Source organism: Artibeus jamaicensis, unplaced genomic scaffold (genome assembly GCF_021234435.1).
Source record: "Artibeus jamaicensis isolate MK-2021 breed Jamaican fruit bat unplaced genomic scaffold, CSHL_Jam_final contig_311, whole genome shotgun sequence".
Taxonomy (NCBI): Eukaryota; Metazoa; Chordata; class Mammalia; order Chiroptera; family Phyllostomidae; genus Artibeus; species Artibeus jamaicensis.
Genome location: NW_026521717.1, coordinates 6402956 through 6411980, shown reverse-complemented (window position 1 = coordinate 6411980; position 9025 = coordinate 6402956). Strand labels below are relative to the sequence as shown.

The following is a 9025-nucleotide window of genomic DNA, read 5'->3' as shown; positions in this document are numbered from 1 at the left end:
GATCGATGGTGGACAAGTGAGCTCAGTAGGTGATTCGGACGGTATTAGTATGCCATCCTTGGGGGAGGCTGTTGTTCTGTAACAGTTTTTGGCATCCCTGGGTGAGCCAAACACTGCCCCTCCCTTGGACCTCTGTTCTGTAACAAGGAGAGCTGATCTCATGTTAAATGGCTTCTATTTGAGAACTTTTTGTGTGACTTTTGCATTCTATTTTCACATTGCTTTTGGGACTGCAGTAAAATATATATGCCTTGATATTTGAAGCTTGAATGTGCCCTTGATACTTTGAGTTGCTATAGCAAACAAAGTCCTGTTGGTCTGAGAATCCACTCAAAGTTAATCTTAAAATTAATTTGCTTCTTCTGCTGAGAGTTTCTTTAAAAATCACTTTCCAATTTCTGTTAAACATTTCCAGTTATAGTACAATTACATTTTTTCAGAATTAATTCACTTGTCTTTCAACTTCAAGATAGTGTTTACCTTTCACTGTGATGCAGAGGAAGGTTATGGTGAAATTTTCAAAGGATTAAAACATTAAATCTTAAAATTCTATTTTACTTTTGCAAAAGTCTAGTGGGCCCAGTCCTAGCTATCGCAGAGATAAGCAATTATTGTAAATATTTAAGATGCTGTCTTGCTAATTTGGGCTTTGTAGGAAAAAAATTAGGTTCTTAAAAATAAAGTATTCAAATTGTTGTATTGCCAACCTAAACTCAGTAAAAAATCACCTAGCATCCTTTTATTTTTTAAGAATATTTATAGATGTTTCATTCACAAAAAAATAAATAACAATGAATTCCATGTATTGTTCTCTGACAAACACAGCCAAAGTACAACTGGCTGTGGATGATACATTCTACTCAGACAGGAGTTGCATCAAGACCTTTCAACATTTACAGTTTCTCCCTAACTGATCATTTTTCATCTAGACAAGAAAGTTGATTTGTTTTAGTCCAACTTGTCTCTAACTTTCATATTTTAACATTTTTTCAAAGAAAAGAATCAGAGTCAACAGTAAGTCTAATCAGACCATTTTCACCAATTAGAAATTAGTTATTTAAAAGTCAACATTTCAATAGCTTCTCAGCCTTTTGGCTAAGATCAAGTGTAGTATTTGTTCTTATCAGTTTAAAAGTCAACATTTTATACTTTGGTAAATACCATATATACAAATAATTATTTATATGAATACAAAAATTGGATTTGCATTAGATTGTAAAATGCTAAGGTTTATTATTACCATTTTATTTTTTATTTTTATTATTTTCTTATTGTTCAGTTTACAGTTGCCCCACATTTTCCCCCATTGCTTTCCCTTGCCTCTCCCATACACCCCACCCCCATAGTCAATCTCTAACCTGTTGTCCATGTTCATGGGTCCTCTATGCATATTTCTTGAATTGTCCCCTCCCCTTACATCCATTATCCTCCTTTCTCCTCCCCTTTGGTTATTGTCAGTTTGTTCTTTATTTCCATGTCTCTGCTTCTATTTTTAACTAAATAATTCATGGAAAGCACCTTTTATAGCCTCTATTATATTAACAACCTAAATGGAATGAAGGTTACCATTTAGAATTTACTAACATCTCTTATAAAATAATCCCATTAAATAGGTTATGGGATAAATTTTTCTTATGACAATCATTCCTCTTGTGACATTCAAGGATATATCAGTTTAATAAATTTTAAATGAGTGACTCTTGTTTATTATCATTTGACTGGACTCCAGTTATATACAAGAAGTATGAAGTTATCTTATTGAATAACTTCTTATCCAATAAGAAATTAAAAATGAGTTTTTGTCAACTATTTTTCACTAGCAAATATAATGACTCACCTTCCAAATAAAAGCATATCAACATGAAATTTTCCCAAGGGTATATTCTAGGCTATAATTTTTATGTTAATGAATTCCTTACTGAGTAGTAAATTGTAAGAATATATTACTTTATTCTTGTGATATATTACCTGTTAGCAGATAATTACCAATCAAAGCCTAAATAAAGGGAAAGATTGCCCTGTGACACCAATTACCTCTACAGTAAAAATTTTTAAAAGGTTCACTGTAATTGGACAAATATAAGTAGTATTTTCCACACATTAAAGAAAAAGATAGTTATGTGGCAGTAAGTGGCAAAGCTGAGAAACAGGCCCCAAAGCCTCTGCTTCTGAGTGTTATACTTAGAAAATAAGTGATATTTAGGAAAGGTCACAAAAACAATACATATACTCCAATTCTTAACTTAAAGACATATATTTAATGACCATTCACTTATTTAACATATATGGAGTGCTTACTCAATATATCATTATGGGTTGAGCCTTGACAAAACATGAAAAATAGTGAACAGTTAGCATGGGGAAATTTTAAAAGGACAATATATCACATGAATGATTTAAACCAATGTAGTTTGGGTACTCTGACAGTACTAAATACAGTAGCCACTAATTTAACTGTTTTATATATTTAAATCAGTGTTGTCACTCAAAAAACCACTTTACGGGAGAGCAAAAATAAGAACAAAACATTTAATACCTTGGTATTTTTTCTCATAAAGTAGTAAGCAGATCATTAAAAAATGATAATATAGCACCCTGGCTGGTGTAGCTCAGTGGATTGAGTACAGGCGTGAGAACCAAAGGATTGTGGTTTGATTCCTAGTTGGGGCACACACCTGGGTTGCAGCCAATTCCCAGCAGGGGACGCACGTGAGGCAACCATACATTGATATTTCTCTCCCTCTCTTTTTCTCTTACCCTCTAAAGATAAATAAATAAAATCTTTAAAAAATAATAATATAGCAGCATTATTTACAATACCCAAGTGCTGGAAACAGCCTAAGTGCCTATCAGTAAATGAATGGATCAAAACACTGTGGTACACAATTTTTTTCCATTTATACAATGGAATACTACATAGCAGGAAGAAAGAAGAAATTCCTTTGTGACAGGATGAAACTGGAGAGCATTATGCTAAATGAAATATGGCAGGTGGTAAAAGGTAAATACCATATGATCTAACCAACAAAACAAACAAATGAACAAAACAGAACCAGAAACTTGGCAATAAAGAACAAACTTAGAGTGACCAGAGGAAAAGAAGGAGAAGGATAATGAGAGAAAGAAGGGAAAGGAGCAAGCCAAGGAACACAGAAAGAGGACTCATGGGCGTGAGCGATGCAGGAGGCTTGTCTGTTAGAGTGGTGGAGGATGGGGCAGGGAAGAGCAATGGGGAAAAAGGCAGTACAACTCTTACTGAACAACAATAAAAAAACAAAAAAAAATAAAAATGTACCAAGAGTTAACAAGGAAACCAAATATTAATTAAATGCCTATTCATTTCTTTTATAAGCAGTTAATAAAGACCTAATATTGTAACAAGGTGCAGCCAAGAGGGAGGCCCCTAAAAGGGATTTGGAATGGGGTCCAGAGCTCAGGGTGTCTAAGAAATATTAGAAAGACACATAAGATGTTCTTACCCCTTACCACCCCTCTTCACAGCTGTCAGTTGGGGGAAGGAACAAATGGAGAGGGGCCAATGAAAGCTGTTTTCCATAACAAGAGTTTCGAAGATAACCTCTAGAATGGTCTTATCTATAAAAGCTTATAGATCTTATAGGTCTTATCTATAAAAGCTTATCTATAACCTTTAACTGGCTGCATAGATATATTAAAAAGCTGTGGCCATGCTCTGAGCCAGGGGAATGGAAGTGACTTCCACCCAAGATGTAACTGGGGGCAGGTCCCTTGAGTTATAGCACCTGCATGAGAGCTTGGAGATAATTGGCTCCACACCATAGGGCCATGCCTGCCCAGACTCACTATGGTAGGCCAGAAAACTTGGAATATACAGGAATGCCGGCAGGTATAGCCAATTGTAGAAGGAGTCAAAAATGGGGCTGCAAGGAGGACTGTCCCGGGGATTTAAAACCCAGACATGGCAGCCATTGGAGGAGTACCATGCGGCTTTGCTGAAGTGGGGACCCCCACAGCCATGTGAGAAGGAGTACCACGTGGCTTCTGTCAGAGTGGTGACCCTACCCTCTCTGCAGCTCTGGTAGAGAGAAAAACCATGCAGTTTTGGCCAAAGTGCAACCCCTGCAGCTTTGGTAGAAGAAGCCCATGCAGCTTTGGAGTGCTCCCTTTGGCCACATGGCCTGGGAAGCAGAAGAGACTTTGCCTGGAAGAAGGGTGAAAGAACTCTTTGCCAGTAGACTGTGAGAAGGTGCCACCTGACTTTTGATTAATTAGAGAACCTGCTTGGATGGTGACCCATCAGATGATGACAGTGGCCTGAAACATGGATGTGTGCTTCTTTTTCTAAGATATGGTACCCCAAATTAGGAAAGGGGGGGAAGGGAATGCTGTGGGCATCTGTGGGTATCCAAAAGGACTTTGATATTTTAATGGGGACATTGGGTTACTACTTCAAGTCTGTATAGCTTTAAATAAACCTTTCCTATCCTTTTCACAAATCTCTGGCATTGAGAGACCTCTTCTGATTAGCAGCAGACAATTGAGCCCAGTAGGTGGTCTGGGTGGTGTTAGTATACCATTCTTGGAGGGGGCCCCTGTTGTTCCGTAACAGTTTTTGGCATCCCTGGGTGGGCCTAATATTGCCCCCCTTGGACCTCTGTTCTGTAACAATAGGTGCCAAGCAATAAGATAGAAATTGGATGTATTGCAGTCAACAAAACAGACACACTCTTTGCATTCACAGACCTTACAGTCTATAGGGGGAACAGGTAATAAGTAAACAATGAAGGTTGTTAAATGCTCTTAAGGAAATGAACAGTGCAGGAAGTTGGAGAATAATATGGGAGGAACCTATTCAAATAGAGTAAGTAAGAAAGACATCCATAAAAAGAGTTCCAGATATAAGCTAAAGCCTATAAATATAAGGAACAACCCTGAAAGTACACAGGGAACAAGCTGAGCTGAGGTGCCAGAGAGGGAAAGAACAGTTTCTGATTGAGAAACTAGCTGAGAAGAGGCCAATGTGGTGGTGTGGAGTATGGTCAACAGCAAGAAAAAGAAACTGAGTTTAGACCAGGGACCATCCTCTGAACCATGTTGGGAAATTTGAATCTCATTTCATGTGTAAAGGATTTCAGACAGTAGCTAATGGGGTCTGCTTGTACTGCTATACAGAGATAAGTCACAGATGAGAATGATGAGATAGGAAAGGAGAATATTATAATAGAAAAAGCTAAGTTTTAGCACTGGAACAAAGTTAATAATTTCCTCAGTTTTTTTGTAAATGGACTAGGTCTAGGGACAGTGTCTTTAAAATATAAAACAATCACATTAATGTTAAAATAAAAGGTTTTTATAGATTGAATTGAATTCAATATTAGTTTTACTAGGTAGATAAATACATTGTCATATTTTAAAGAATTAAAGTTCTGGCTGTGTTTTATATAAATAAAATAAAATAAAACTATATTCCTTTTCATTTAAAAAAGAAAATTATTTTTATGTCTTCAAAATAACTGATAGAGAAACAAATCTTCCAAAAGGTAAAATAAGGGTGATTTTATCTCCATACAGCCCAGTATAAAACATTGTTAGTCTGTATATAATACCAAAACAACAGTTCAACTCAATGAGAAAAAAATTCACCAAGCCAGTGATTTAATATAAGGGAGAATTTAAAAGAATAGGTATTTTACATTTAAAAATGTGTAAAAAGTAGTTGGCCCCATTTAACTATAATTACTTTCTTTACATATATGTAAAACTGGTAGAAAAAATGCTGACATAATAAGATTTTAGGGAGATATGTATGCAAATCTTCTCGCTCAGAGCGTTGCACAAGGTAGGCATTTATTTATAACCATAGTTTTGGGTCTATCTAAGGAGAATCTGAATCACAGTTAGAATTAGGAGTTTAAGGAAGTTATGCTAATTCATTAGCAGTTATTTGGTAAACAGAATAATTAATTTATGATTATTCTTAAAAGTCCATCAAACAAATTTAAACTAGGAAACTGTTCTTCAAGCATGGTTTCTGCAGCTTTCTATTTATACCAAAGTGAGAAGAATGGTGTAATTATATTGAGAACATAAGACAGTAAGAGGAATTCAAACACGACTTTACAATTTTGTTGCTTGCTAAGATGGGCTTCTTACATGTCAATATACCATCCAAAATATATTAGGGCAAGAAAAAAATAATTGAGGTTTTCAGGAACAACTACAAAGGACAGATGGACAAAACTAAGGCAGGGTGGAATCAGGGGAGGGAGGTAGGGTTGGCTGGGATGGGGGAGTGGGTGGGTGGGGTGAATGCAGACAACTGTACTTGAACAACAATAAAATTTTAAAAAAGAAAAAAATAATTGAGAATTACATGGAATTAAAGTTACCTTTCAAAACAATATGTTAAAGTCTTAACCTTTAGTGCCTCAGATTGTGAACTTATTTGAAAATACAGTCTTTTAAGATGGAATTACTTAATTTAAGATGAGCTCCTCCTGTAGTAGAATAAACCCTTAATGCAAAGTAACTGGTGTCCCTTTAAGAAGAAGAGGGTGCAATGACAAAGAGACTCAGGGAAAACAACAGAGGCAAAACCTAGAGTGATGTATTTACAAACCAAGGAATGCCAAGGAGCACTGTGGCAAATAATGGCAGCTAAAGGAGGCAAGGAAGGGTTCTTCACAACAAATTTTAGTGAAATTAAAGCCCTGGTGACATCTTGATTTTGTACATGGTGCCTCTAGAACTGTCAAACAATAAATTTCTCTTGTGTTAAGCCAGTCAGTTTGTGGTATTATTAAGGCAGACCTAGGAAATTGATACATGAGTTTAGATGCATAGAAAGCTGGTCTTCAATCTAAAGCTGGTTTTTATTGTTGTTGTTGTCATTGTTTTTTACCTCAACAAAATAGGAGAAGCTAAAGACTAAATGAAATGATAAAATACCAATATAGCATTTCATTATTAATCTTAATTTTGGTCTGGTGTAACAACATGCATTAGTAAAACAAAAGAAAGCCAAACAAAAAAGGAAACAGGCAAATATCCCCAACATTAATTGTACCATCTTTTCTGACTATTTTTTTGTCCCATTTAATTAACAAAGATAGGTTTATCACTGCCAAATCTCCAGAGCCGCCCCCTACAGCTGTAAAAAAATAAGGTCTATTCATTGACTTCAAGCATCTTTAACAAAAGTGCCATTGAACAGCAGAAACCTATTTTATTGGTGATGACATGTGAAACTAAAAGAACACAATCTGATTTTTTTTCGGACTCAAGTACATAAAATTGAACTTACAGTGCTGCAATTTAGAAAAAAACTTGTTTTTAAGGCTGCATATAATTGCATATAACTTTTTGAATACATTCATATGCATGATATTAGAATAGCTTATGTGCACCTAAATTTGATATTATAAAAATAGCATTTGGCTAAAACTGCATATCTGAGTCAATATTCTCTCTTTCTGTGACCATTATAGTTTTCTGAATCTTGTCTTCCCTGCACAGTCTTACTTGCCATCAGTCTTAATCCATTTTCGAAAGCAAATTAAGGCAGAGAGACATATGGGATATGCAACTCTACTCTCTATTTTCATTTCCCTATTCCTCTGTCAGAGTCAATAAGTACACATTCAAAGAAGTGGGGCTAAGCAACTCATTAATCCTCTAGCTCACTGCTTCCAAAATATGGGTGGTTCGTTAGGTGCTTTCTGAAAGCTGCAGTGCAAAGTGTAGTTCATGAGTACCGTTAAAGACCCAGGAATACAGAGGTGTAGGGCATGGGTAGAGAGACTTATCAGTGATAATTACACTGCTATATGTATGTTCTGTAATTGATCCACTCACAGCATTTTACAAATAATATTTTGTATTCATAAGGGATATAAGATGTCTATTTTTAGAGCTTCTTCCAAGCCTGAAGTCTCCTCATTTAAATCTGACTCATCTCATCACTGGTTTCCTCCTCCCAAGTACCACTGTCTTAAGAATAAGAGTAGAAAAAGATTTTGAGCTTATAAAAATCTGTTCAGAAGGTAAGAAAGTCAAGGAACTTTAAAAAGCAGAATAATTTAGAAATCTAATCCTGGTGATACCTGTATACATGGTGTTTCCAAGTCACCTTATTATAATTCAGGTCACTTTATTAAAGTTATGAGGCCTCAAAATTACAACTGAACTATAGAACAACCATAATTCAGAACCATCAGAAATCAAGCTGAATGGAAGTCCTACAACTATAGAATTAAGGAAGAAACCAGCTATGGAAATAAAGAAGAAACCATATAGAGACTGGTAGGAGGGGCAGAGATGTAGAATGGGTTGGCCCCACACCCATGTGTGGCAGATAAAAATCAGGAGATATATCAGGAGTGAGGGGACCCAGCCCTATACTAGGATCCCCAGCCCAGGGATCCCGTGTCAGCAAGCCAGGAGGATAAATCTCCATAACTTCCAGGAATTGGGACTGAAGAAGACAGAAACTACTGGAGTCTCAGGCAGTTCTACTTAAAGGGCCCATGCACAGACTTACTTGGACTCATTCCCTCTGAGATCTGGCATGAAGGTAACAGATTCAAAGACATCAGAGACATATTGGGAATGTAACTGATGTCCAGCTCAGGATGAGCACTGAGGAAAGCTTTCTTCCAGACAGCAGTGCTGGCAGAGACCATTGTTCCCTTGTTGAGCCCTACTCCCACAGAGCCACAAAGCTGTCTGTGCCACTAGAATCTGTAGGATAACTACTACATTAGGCTACTCTACTAAAGCTGAGAGACATAGAAGCTCTACCTAATACATATAAACAAATACAGAGAGGCTGCCCAAATGAGGAGAGAAAGAAACATGGCTCAAGTGAAAGAGCAGAACAAAACTCCAAAAAAAAAAAAAAAAAGAACTAAACAAAATGGAGACAGGCAAACTACAAGCAAAGTTCAAAACACTGGTTAAAAGGATGCTCTAATTCACTGAGGACCTCAAGAGCATTAAAGAAATCTAATCAGCAATGAAGGATACACTAATTTAAATTTTAAAAATT

At 36.3% G+C, this 9025-nt stretch overlaps 1 pseudogene; it reads left to right on the top strand.

Annotated features, from left to right (window-relative positions):
- Positions 1–1075: 1075 nt before the first annotated feature.
- On the top strand, positions 1076–1181 carry LOC119040894 (uncharacterized; annotated as a pseudogene).
- The last annotated feature ends 7844 nt before the right edge of the window (positions 1182–9025 follow it).